The sequence below is a fragment of the Anabrus simplex genome, chromosome 5 (assembly GCF_040414725.1).
Source record: "Anabrus simplex isolate iqAnaSimp1 chromosome 5, ASM4041472v1, whole genome shotgun sequence".
Classification (NCBI taxonomy): domain Eukaryota; kingdom Metazoa; phylum Arthropoda; class Insecta; order Orthoptera; family Tettigoniidae; genus Anabrus; species Anabrus simplex.
In genome coordinates this window covers 12,093,939-12,106,945 of record NC_090269.1, presented here as the reverse complement: position 1 = coordinate 12,106,945, position 13,007 = coordinate 12,093,939, and positions in this window count along the sequence as shown.

The window sequence follows — 13,007 nt, the reverse complement described above, 5'->3', positions numbered from 1 at the left end:
AGCTGTAGAGGAGTACTTTAAGGCGGAAAATTCAAATGTGCGGCGTGAGGTGTACCAACCAGTACAGATATGATAGGTGCAAGACACGAGTGGAGCTTCTGATTTTTGGAGTATGAAGGAAGCAATGCACCTCAATAAGTAAATGGACACGACAGCACAAATATCTAAACTGAAATTAATGGAGAGAAGGCATTAAACATGTTAAAGAATCCCAAACCAAGCCAAAAATCCGGCACTAGGACGTCTTCTGAAAGTTATAACAACTGAAGGGGTATTCAATACAAATCATCCCTCCAGATTCAACCAGCCAGTTCCTCATCTTGGTCATCACATGTATCTCTTCGCCACGACATATAAGGGATGCCTCCGAGTCTGAACACTCGAAAAAAGGTGAAACAGGTCTCAACTTACTAATCTGAGGGCGCTGTGTCTCGTGGTGATAGACTTTCAGAGTGAAGTTCAACCGTAAAGTTCGTGGTAAAAGTAAGGATTATGTCTCCGAAGATATCCTACCATACCTTTCTACTGGATGTATACTTTTACCGTCAGAATAAAGTTTATTTCAGAAGACGGGTAGACTTCATGAAATTTTGACAAGCAGTAAATTGGAATTTATTTGTGTTTATCTTAAGGTTCTTTAATTTTTCGTTCAAGAAGTTCATCCTTATGTTATATCTTGTTCGACCTAAAAGCACATTTTTAAGAACCTTTACTTGTTACCTTTCTTGGCTTTATTATTTATCCTGATCCAGTCCCGAGGCCCATACCTTCTTAACTTCCCTGCTGCAGAAATAAACAATTAGCTATGGATATAATAATATTTTAGGCTTTTGTCGTGTCAGAAACCAAGGTGAATTCTTTATGTTTCACAGAGAACTTTGCTCAGCGTCGTAGGAAGAAAAACTCATCCGTTCATGAGTAAGACTTCTCTAATTAGAGGACTATGAATAACATAAAAATGAAAAGTTCCGCAGGACTCTCAAAACTAATATCGAGGTAGGAAGGGAGTTGATTAAAGGAAGTCGATAAGGAAAAGTAGAGTTGTGTCTGGCGCAAGTGATATCGACGTCAGGTACTGTTGGAGTTCTGTGATCATTGCACTTCGACTTTCAAGTCGTTACGAGAAGAAGAAGAAGAAGAAGAAGAAGAAGAAGAAGAAGAAGAAGAAGAAAGGATGCGTGTGTGTACATGACCGTTCATTTCTCCGCATAGGGTTCTTTATCTTCTACTTCTCCGTTATGAGGTCTTCTATGGGCTATTTTTCTCGGAGATTGGGCTCTGCTGTGAGGCTAATGAAGTTGCTGTTCACCGCTCTGCAGTCATTAATCTTCGTCTGTTTCGCTGGGAAGACTTACTCCGCAGATTCAATCCAGTTTCTGATTATTACCTCTCCCAGCACCGAAACTAATTCATAGCAATGCCGTGCTGGAGTTGAGATTCTGACATACAATCCATTCCCCTTTTCCCTTTTTATTAATTCAAACTTCCAAATATTGAATAATAATAATAATAATAATAATAATAATAATAATAATAATTGGGCATCTGTCGCGACCGTTAGAAATCAAGACAAGCGTTAGGCAAGGGCATGGTCTTTCGCCGCTCCTCTTAAATTCCGCCTAGAAAAGATTATAAGAATTTGAAAGTGAGAACTTTAATGTCAGGGGATTATCCCAATCTGCCTTGTAAGAATATCAAGAAGGTCAACTGCCCTCCTTTCGCGGATGACATTGCTATTATGTTTGAAAGCCTAAACGTCGCAACCATCCAGAATAATCTCTTGGAAAGAACTGCCAGCCAAACGGGACTGAATAGTTCAAAAGTAAAGACCAAATTAATGACGAACATCAAACATGAACCGAAGGTCTTGAATCAGGACGGATCTAAAGGGTGAAGTACTCCGGTGAGACCATACTGGCGAATGGACTAGAAAAAGCCGCAATGGAAGATCGGATCTCAGAAATGGAGAGAGCACATGGGTTAACAAAAACATCTTCAATAAGAAGTACATATCCTAGAAAGCAAAAATAAAACACTACAGCACCGTGGTTAAAACAGAATGCCCGTCCATGTACTACACGTTGGAGAAGCTAGAGAGAGGCCTTAGAAAGAAGAATCCTGAAAAACCTTTTGGGCGCTCTCCAGGCTAAAGACAGGTGGAAACTTCGGAGCAATAAAATTTACCAGAAGGTGGAAAGAACCTCGGAGTCCTTGATGAGGAGGAGACAGGCACTTCTCGGTCATTTGTGCAGAATTAACGGAAATAGACTTAAATATTTGTTTACTCCTGGAAAAAGAAGACCTCTACAGCATGGATTAAGGAAACGCAGAAAGATATAGAAAGCTTAAACATTTTGGAAGTCAAAATGTTAGACAGAAATAAATCAATCAAAGGCACTTATGTTGACAATTGGGATGCAGCGAGAATTGATGGTAGAATGAGTACTTGGTTCAGGGTACTTACAGGGGTTAGGCAAGGCTGTAATCTTTCACCTTTGCTGTTCGTAGTTTACAGGGATCATCTGCTGAAAGGTATAAAGTTGCAGGGAGGGATTCAGTTAGGTGGAAATGTAGTAAGCAGTCTGGCCTATGCTGACGACTTTATCATAATGGAAGTTTGTGCCGAAAGCCTGCAGTCTAATATCTTGGAACTTGAAAATAGGTGAAATGAGTATGGTATGAAAATTAGCCTTTCGAAGACTAAATTGATGTCAGTAGGTAAGAAATACAAGAGGATTGAATGTCAGATTGGTGATACAAAGCTAGAACAGGTCGTTAATTTTAAGTATTTAGGATGTGTGTTCTCCCAGGATGGTACTATTGTACGTAAGATTGAATCAAGGTGCAGAGAAGCTAATGCAGTGAGCTCGCAGTTGCGATCAGCACTATTCTGTACGAAGTAAGTCAGCTGCCAGACGAAACTATGTTTGCATCGTTCTGTTTTCAGACTAACTTTGCTTTACGAGAGTGAAAGCTGGGTGGACTCAGGATATCTTATTCATAAGTTAGAAGTAACAGACATGAAAGTAGCAAGAATGATTGCTGGTACAAACAGGTGGGAACAATGGCAGGAGGGTACTCGGAATGAGGAGATAAAGGCTAATTTAGGAATGAACTCGATGGATGAAGCTGTACGTATAAACTGGCTTCGGTGGTGGGGTCATGTGAGGTGAATGGAGGAGGATAGGTTACCTAGGAGAATAATGGACTCTGCTATGGAGGGTAAGAGAAGTAGAGGGAGATCAATACGACGATGGTTAGATTCGGTTTCTAACTATTTAAAGATAAGGGGTATAGAACTAAATGTGACTACAGCACTAGTTACGAATAGAGGAGTGTGGCGGCAGTTAGTAAATTCACAGAGGCTTGCAGACTGAACGCTGAAAGGCATAACAGTCTATAATCATGATGTATGTATGTATGTAGTAAGACCGAAAGAAGAGCGGAAGGGCTAGGACAGAAGACCAACGAAAGCAGGTAAACAAACGCGTGATGGAGTACTGGAAACAGAAGAAACTCCACACAAAGAGGAAGAAATGTTATAGCGTGGTTCTGAGTGGTCACTTCGCTTGTTAAAATAATATACATCGAACGAGTCGGCTACTTAGTTTGCATTCCGGAGACAATCCGCTCAAAACCACACTGTCGGCAACCCTGAAGATGGTTCTCTATGATTTTCCATTTTCACACCAGGCAAATTCTGGGTCTGTACCTTAATTAAGGTCATGGCCACTCCCTTCCCACTCCTAGTCCTTTCCTATCCCATCGTCGCCATAAGATCTATGTGTGTCGGTGCAGTGTAAAGCAAATTAAAGCCGGGCTGAGTGGCCCAGACGGTTAAGACGGTGGCCTTCTGAACCAAACTTGGCAGGTTCGATCCTTGCTCAGTCCGGTGGTATTTGAAGGTCAGCCTCGTGTCGGGAGATTTTCTGGCACGTAAAAGAACTCCTGCGGAATAAACTCCGGTATCTCGGTGTCTCCGAAAACCGTAAAAGTAATTAGTGCTAACTCTGTCCTATGAGCCCGCTCTCAGTGACACCTATCGTGAGAAGCAGGCATTTTTCGCGAACGGTAAACGCGACAAAAATAATTTGAGGCCAATTTGAGATATGTTAACGATTCATATGATTCTGCTTAAGAAAACAGTGATTTCGTTTCTGGCAATTGCAGCGAATTAAAGCTATAAGACCAGTTTAAAGAAAAAAATAATTATTTTGAGATACGTGTGAAACTGCAGCGAAACTAATCGAAACTCATAGAAAATAACGAGCTTGAAATTGTGTTTCAATATTACGTGTGTGAAGAGAAATGGAATTTATCAGTTTGACAAACACCTGTTCGATTGTAATATTCTAGAGAATCCCTTAATAAAAATTTCGTGTGGATATTGCTTGCCTGGTGGAGTCTCTGTAAGGCAAACCCTCCGATGAGCTGGGAGAGCATCTGCCGTGTGTAGGAATCTCCGTGTCATTGTAGTGGAGGACAGTGTAGTGCGTAGTGGGTGAGTTGCCGGAATGTTGGAGACAGTTCAATTATCCAGTCCCTGAGCCAGGGAATTAATCATTTAAGGTTAAAATCTCCGCCCCGACCGAGAATGGAACTGGGGCCCTCTGAACCGAACGCTTCTATAATGATAATTCTCCCAGGAGGCTGGACTACACATTACATAGGCTAAAATCCAAGGCCATAAGGGAATGAGGTGAAAGGGCAGTTTATTATGTATGTACCGGGTGGTACACCTCTACGCCGCACATTTGAATTTTCCGCCTTAAAGTATTCCTCTACAGGAGAAACAGTGAACTTAAAACTGGACCTATTTAAACCATTCCTCTGAAGATGTCACTGTGTGAATGTCAACGTGTTTTGTTTACTATTTATCAAGAAGTTCGGACATTCTCTCACAGATGTCACTGCCTAAAAATTATGATCATGCACCCTGGTGCGAAGTGAAGGAAATTTCTTGAAGAAATTTTGTACTCATAAGTTGTTTTTTTTAAACTAAATTTCGTCCTTTCATTTGTGGGTTGGCAATATTAATCTTTTCTTTCCGCCGGTTTTGAACTTAGCCAATCCAGAACTTCTGTAATTAATTTTTGACCAATCGTGTCTTTCTTCTTCGATTTTGAGTGTACTTTCAAGACTGACCAATAAAGTAAGAGGGTGTGGCTTGATTATTCATGAAAGGTCTCGAACATTCCCCGAGGGTTTATATACTGCTGATTTTCTTGTCTCTCGGCCACTTCATCAACATCTAACTAAGAGCGTGGACGTGACGCAGGGGGCGGTTAGCGCCTCTTTCATCTGGGAGCACGTCTTCAATAAGGTAATGGCCATTTAACATCTTTATTTCTTGCTAGCTCAGCAGTTTAACCCGCGGGAAAGGTCCGAAACCTTCATCATGTAACCCATCTCTATAAATATGTAAATTTCTACCAGCTTATGTAAAAACTTAAGTAAATTTGTGACTGTAATTCGGGGATAGAGAGTGGTTTGAGGTGACTACGTTTTGGTAACTGAATTTCTTTGTTATACGGGTCACCTCCATAGTTTGGGAATAGCCCCTGTTTCATTGGCCTAGTGCCTTTTAGGTTTTAAGAAGTTTCATGCAGGAGTGCAAATTCACGCCTCCATTCCTTTTAGTATGTCGGGCCATTTACTTAAGCTGTTCTTTTTCTGCTAAGGCCCAGTAGGTTGGGTACAAGATACCCCCGTTTCATTTTGTAAGTTGTGCCTTGAGGGCAATTAATGGTAAAGCCTGTTATGGCCTTTAATAGGCTCGAAAAATTGAGAGCGGGTCAGCTCTTTTATGTGTTGTAAACGTGCCTCTGGGAGGCCTGATATTGTAATGAGGAGCAAGGGCTCCGCGTATTAGGGTATTTCTGCTCTTGAAACCAAAATTTAGGTTTTGAGCTACCCCTCAAAAATTGTAAAATTAAGGGCTTGAAGCCGAAAGGTGTTAAAGATTTAACATCTGATTGTTTTTCTGAATCTTGTTTTTAATTTGCTATGTAATTGTTATCTCACGAAGTGAGGATTTGTTAACTTGTTGCTGTTCAAAGAATATAACGTTCCATTTCTGTTTAAATTCTTTCTTGACAAAGTAGTTAGACCCATTCACCCCGGCACCTTCTTTCACCTCTGCTGATCCACCAACCACGGTAACAATGTAATCTTGTTTAGGCTGTATTATAGTCCTATTATCAACATTGTTTCTATTTATATATTCACATTTCACATAAATCATGCACAAAGCACACGAAGGAAACATATGAATAATATTAGAAAATTATTGAAGTGAAATTATAGCGATGGGATGAGACCTATTTCGCGAAACAACGCGAAAAATTGCTTCCTTTTCGCGAAAACGTGCATATATTAATGCGAAAAAAGCATGCCTCTGTCTATTGTTAACGAGCTTTAGCAACCACAGTGCACTACGTCTTCTCGATTGGGCTAGAACAAGTTTCTTACTTTTATCGGTCTTAGTGCCTTCTTCGGATTTGACAATGCTACAGGAGGATTGGGGGGGGGGTATGTTCGGTAGAAAAATGCTTAGTTCACTTCAGTGCCCTGTTAGAAAGTTTAGAAATTCAATAATCTGTTTTACGTGGCATTGGCACAGATATATCTTATGGCGACGATGGGATAGGAAAGGGTTAAGAGTGATAAGGAAGGGACCGTGGCCTTAATTAAGATACAACCTCCCGCATTTCACCTGTATGATAATGGTAAACCACGGAAAAAACATCTTCAGGAATGCAGACATTGGGGTTGGAACCCACTATCCCCCGAATGCAAGTTGATATCTACGTGACCCAAACCGCGCGGCCACTTGTTCGGTATGTGTATGTTTTAAGTTGAGTGCACAGCCTGAAGGCTGATTGGGACCTCGGCAGCTCCGCCATCAGCCGTCAGTGCCACTGAAGAGGCGTACTAGGGAAATGAGGAATGAGGTAGTTTTCCGTTGCTTTCCGCACCGAGCCAGAAGTTGCTATTACATCTCAGCCTGCCAAGCATACTAAAATGCTCGTATCATCTGACCCTACGGGCAACATTTTCACCCCATTCATAACAGGAACAGGTTGCGTAAAGAACAGCATTACTAGCATCGCTCATACCCCAGTCACTTTCATATTGCCAAAGCGCAGGATAAAATTGAAACAGGTCAATGAAAGTAACAAAATTGTTCTAGCCCACATCAGAAGACACAGAGCAGTGAAAACACTAGGTGTTGCCAACAAAGGCATTGCTCGGTATTGTTATTATTGTACCAGGGGTACACCATCTCCGTCCCGTTGAACTGTGCGCCTTCTAAAAAGCCATCTGTGCTGTGACTCCCGAATTAATGTAATTCAGAATACTAGGACCTTTAACCTTTAGATGCCTCTACTATCGGCCTATGTGCCCCCTCTAGCGGGATTAAGGACAATTAAATTTAAGTGAATTTTTATCTTTGTAAACCTTAAGTTTTATATTATAATTTATGGGCTAAGGTTGTCAGCACTCCTACGGCTTCCTTCTTCCTTAGTCATTAACCAATCAGGAATTTGGCGTAGAAAGGGGAGAGGTGGTACTCTCACGCGGCGCATCCCAGGTGGCGGATAGTGGGGTCCTAACCGGCTTGCCGTCGGACTTGAGGGAAATAAAATACCTCTCGCGGACCAAACACACAACCCCCGTGGGTGGGGGACGCAGACGAAGAATGCACTCACGGTATACCCTGCCTGTCGTAAGAGGCGACTAAAAGGGGTGAGCAAGGGATGATTGTATTAGAACCATGAAACTACTTGTGATTAGTATCACCAAGCGTGGAACACCATGGGTCGCATTTACCTGCGCGTAGTACCACTATCTTAGGTACAAAATAGGTTTGTGATTAGTATCCACAGATTGCGTTGCCGGCTTTTACAGTATCTGTGATTAGTGCCCACTATATGAGGAACACCCCGGGATAGTGCGAGTCCCTGTGGTTAGTACGTTGTACACGTATGTGATGAACACCATAGGTTTGCGTTGCCTGTAAATGGCGCCGCAATATGCGAAACACCATAGGTCTGTATTACATGTGCGAATTTCATTACCTGTGAGTAGTACCATAATGTGTGGAATACCGCGAGTCTACGCTACTTTGGATTAGTACTGCAACATTACAAATACCATGGTTCTACTTTCGTAGCGATAAGTACCATTATGAGGGGCCGATGACTTGGATTTTCGGCTCCTTTAGACTACAAGCATCTTCGATTCAGTATTATGCTATAGAAGCAGTCCCTTGGTCAGTAATACTAATGTTTTACGTAATTTTCTGTGAATGTTAGGCACTGCGGGTTGGATACACTGATTGTTTTAACTTCATATCCATTAATTATTCGTCCTCACGTTTTGAATTCGGGTCAGTGGAGGATTTTGGACTTTTAATTTGTCATTACATTTTATTTCATTTCGTACCACTAGGGGCCGATGACCTGGATGTTAGGCACCTTTAAACAAGCATCTTCATCATCAAAATTGGGGCTGCGTACAGGCATTCTGCCTATCTCAAACGAGTTCTGTAACTTTCCCCTCTGAGATGCTATAAAAGCTGGAAGCTTTAGGGCCGTGTTGTCATCTTCATCGCTCCGGTCTAGTGTGTGTGCGTGTCGTAATAGGAGACAGGGGCTGTAGGCCCCCATTTGGAAGACCCAACAACTCGAGGTAATGGCAGACATCTCTTAACATGTGGTAGCCTCAGGAAGAAAACTTGAGGGGAAGGTTTCAAACATTTTGATTAATGCAAGGTTCTAAAATCTCTGTTTAATCGTATATTTTCGGCAAGTCTGAGGACTCTGTTCTAATTCCTCCTTTGAAATTGGAGGAGCGTTTTTGCTATATCAGTTTACAATTAGGAATCTATTTCCAAAAATTCACATTACCCAGGGCCTATCAAAAGGCACGACCTACATTTAGCAAAATCAAGCAGTATTCACCGTTTTCAATGTTCAACAGTCTACCTATTTAACATAAAATGAATGAAAGATTTTTACAGGGGTATCGAGTACGCATTCTACCAGGCCTTTGTGGAAAAACAACAGGTTAAGTTATTGGCCCAAAAGTCAAAAAGGTGAGGAGGCGGATACTTGCGCTCCTTGAAATTGAAATGAAAAGTTTAAAAACCTATTTGGGCTTATGGCCCGAAGACACATAGCCTAAGCCTATACCACTGAGGTGAGTAGATAGAGAGAATATTTCAGTTACAAAGATTATCAACTGAAAAAGTTACAAAATAATAGTCACCTCACGGTTAAGTTCCTTTGGCTAGTTTGAAATTTACATCACAAGTTTGAAATTTACATGAGAGGTTTGAAATTTACATTTTAGAAAATTAGAGGTACATTATTAAAGATTGGAAACCTTCCCCTCGAGCTAGCTTTCAAAGACTATCACTTGCTTAAACCAGGACTGCCATTACCCTGAGCTGATGGACTTCTCGACGATGGACAAGGCACTCCCGCGTCCCTTCGCAAACACACACACTACACTGGAGCGATGAATAAGCCAACCTGATCGAAAATCTGCCAGCTTCTATACCCTAGAGAAGGTTCTAGAAAACTCTGGGCTAAGGTCCGACACGTCCCCAATTTTGATTGGGTAATTAAATAAAACTAGATACGGTTTGATTGGCTAAAAATAAATATACAAACTTTTCTATTGGCCAACGTCTTAAGTTGGCGGGAACAGAAGTGTTGTAAACTTTAACAGACCAAAAACAAAGAATATTCAACTCAGTTTATTAAACCTTAAAATACCAAAATGCATTACAACTTTAATAATCGCTCTTCACACCAGAGGGCATAACATGAATTTATAGTAGAGATATCTGTAGGGAAATATCCAAAATTCTTGCATTAGTTGTTGCGAATTTTAGATGGTAGGTAACGTTCTCCAAGGCTCTTTATTGAAATGAACGGAGCGGGTGTACCTTCCGGTACAGATCTCCCACCCCGAAAGTTCTTCCTCGCAGTGACACAGTTTGAAATTTTTTAAAAGACTTTAAGTTGGATTGTACAGACAGAAATTTTCTTGCTGAAAGTTCATTTATAAAAAATTATATCAAAACAAGTCCTGAAGTCTTCCTGAAGCCGTAGAAGTCTGGGATGTATAGTTCAAATTTGACGGCAAAAGCGGCCGCCGCTGCCGATACCCAGGTGGGGTCCCTCGGACCCCCCAAGTACCCTCAGATACACCTCTCCAGCTATCATGAGAGGGGTACCCACGGTGATGGTCGCCACAGATCAAATATTGAGGCACTGCTTCAAGGTGTAGTAGGCGGTAGCGTTCCCGCACATTAGCCCTTGCTGGAAAGGGTGGTGCTCCAGCATGCCGTAATGAAGGATACTGGGCCAGAGCAGGGTGGGCCCTTACCCCACGCCAGAATCACTCGCCACATGTTGAGACACGGCCGCAGATGACAGAGAGGGCACCGAAACAGTCATTTACATGGCGACAGAGATTGTTTCTATGAAGAGCGAGAGTTTGTTTATTTTTCTAAGCTGCAGGTTCAGATGAGGCGGGCGGCATTGAGGATGAGTGTGTGAATTGCAGGCTTGGTTCTGGAGGCGGGGGAAAGCTAATGGCACCCAGATAACGGGAGAAAATAAACCTTACTAGAGGGCCAGGTTTGTACAGGATTAAGTACATCAACAATATAATACCCTCGATGCGTATGGGAGGGGCAGAAGGCCTCCCCATATAACTGATTAATTTTAAAGTTACTGAGCAGTTGAGGAAGGAAATATAGCTAACTTCTTACTGCCATAACTTAGTGGCCTACGGTATATTGCAAAAGCAAGAAATTTATACAGGTTTTATCTGGGAGATATGAACCCTAAATATTCTCTCAGTGACGGGATTGCTCACCAAAAGTGTGACTGGTGTTAAGAAATCTAAAATGATCCATGAAATCTGGGGGCAAGCTTGCCTGCAGGGACGAAATTATTAACCATGACCTGATCTCCGACCTTTAAATTGTTGTGCCTCTGTACGATCATATCCCTCTCTAACCTTCTCGTGAGAAGCCTTAAGGTTACTTTTAGCCTTCTTCCACAGGTCCCTAATATCAACGGAGTCTATTTTCTCTGGCCATATATCACCATTCCTTTAAATTCGTGGTTGTTCCTTGGGCAGAAAGCAAGAGAGTCGTCAATAGGCCATTCTGCGGGATATTGGCGGAATATCGTTGGAGTTCATAACCGTCCTCGAATAGCTTAAGTAATAACACCATTAGTAATATTATCTGTTGACCTAAGAATGCCTGCGCCTAAATTTCTCCTCTGTCACCTCTTTCTTATATCCATAACTCACACCAGCATAATTTATTGAGGGGCATTTGATTTTCCAATACATTCACTTGGTATTTACATATTTGTCGTCATCCGGATGTCCTCAATTATAATCCATTTTCTATTAATTTCAACTTACTAAACTGTATTATTTTCTTCCTTAATTACCACGTATGTATGTGAGTGCTAATCCCGAATGCTGGACACTCTTTTCTTTGAGGAAATATTCCAAACTATGCAAATGTATAACTTTTGGCCCAGGAAAATTCCGAAATATGGATGCAATTTTAACGACGGTGCAGACCTTCGTTTCGGGATAATTGATGGCTAATCAGTAAGTCGTATCACAAGCCAGAAAGCAAATGGCGTTTCATTTTGGAGAGATCTACAACTTTTGTCCTATGACTTTTCGTCGTATTTCTATCCCTAATACGTTAAATACAGCCGTATTTCTCGATTTCAAGTTGATTTTGTACTTTTACACGTATATGTTATCATTTGGCACACTTATAGGAAAGGTAGAATCATGACACATTCGGCACGCACATTGACATGCCCATTGGCCATGTTATAGCCAAATTTTATGATTCTAGCTGTCACATGAGTATCAAAAATATGAAGTAGTATGTGAAAACTGTACAAAATTTCGCCCTATTCAATGACTCTAACTCAATCTAACCCATAAATATAGGAGATACGAAAAGATGTCATAGGACCAGCCATGTAGAGCACTGAAAGGGGCGTCTGATGGTGAAGTCCGTTTGTAGATACGTCGTATAGTTTCAAAGCAGTAACTATCGAAATAAAGGTCTGCACTTCTAGAGTGTGTCTGTAAATTGACAATTTTGGCGAAATTTCCGTACAGTTATCCGTTTCAGGTGTAATAATGACCATCTGCATATATTAAGTTTTGGTGTCTGTTTGTTTGTCTGTTTGTCTATAACTTGGAAACTACTGGATATATTTCCACCAAACTTGATATTTAGAATCCACCTGTCCTTTGGTAGGTTTTAGAGCAAATATTGTTTCTAAATCCCTGAATTGACTGGCGGATTATACGAAACCGAAACCGTGATTTTGCATTCCCACAAAATATACACAACCAAACTTAATGTAAATTTACCTGCCTTAATGGAAATTAATTTCTAAGCCTTTTTCCCTCATTTGCATCATTTTAATACGAGGATTAATAAGGGAGATATCATTAAAGGACCGTTTTCCGGTACAAGTCCCACCGGACTTAACTCAAGAGCGGGTGCGTGTAAAGCGTATTTTTTACAACCTGAAAACTACTGAAGATATTTGAGTCAATACATTAACATCCACCTGTCCAACGATAGGTGTTAATCGTCAATAACATTTCATGTTCACGGAATGGACTGGCGGTTTACAGGGAACCGAAATGGTGATTTTACTCGTACACAATATATACAGTACAAGACCAACCTGACTGGAAATCGACCAAACGTGATGGAATTCTATCTCTAAAACTTTCTTCATGTGCATTTTTTCGACAGGAGGATTAATAAGGGAGATATCATAAACGATCCGTTTTTCAGGTTAAGTCCAGCGGATATAGCCCAAAAGGTGTTGTACGTGGAGCAGGTTCCTTATCTATCTGTGTAAATAAAATCGTAACGACTGTGTGCCTGTACATTGACTATTTTGGCGAAATTTTCGTACAGTTAC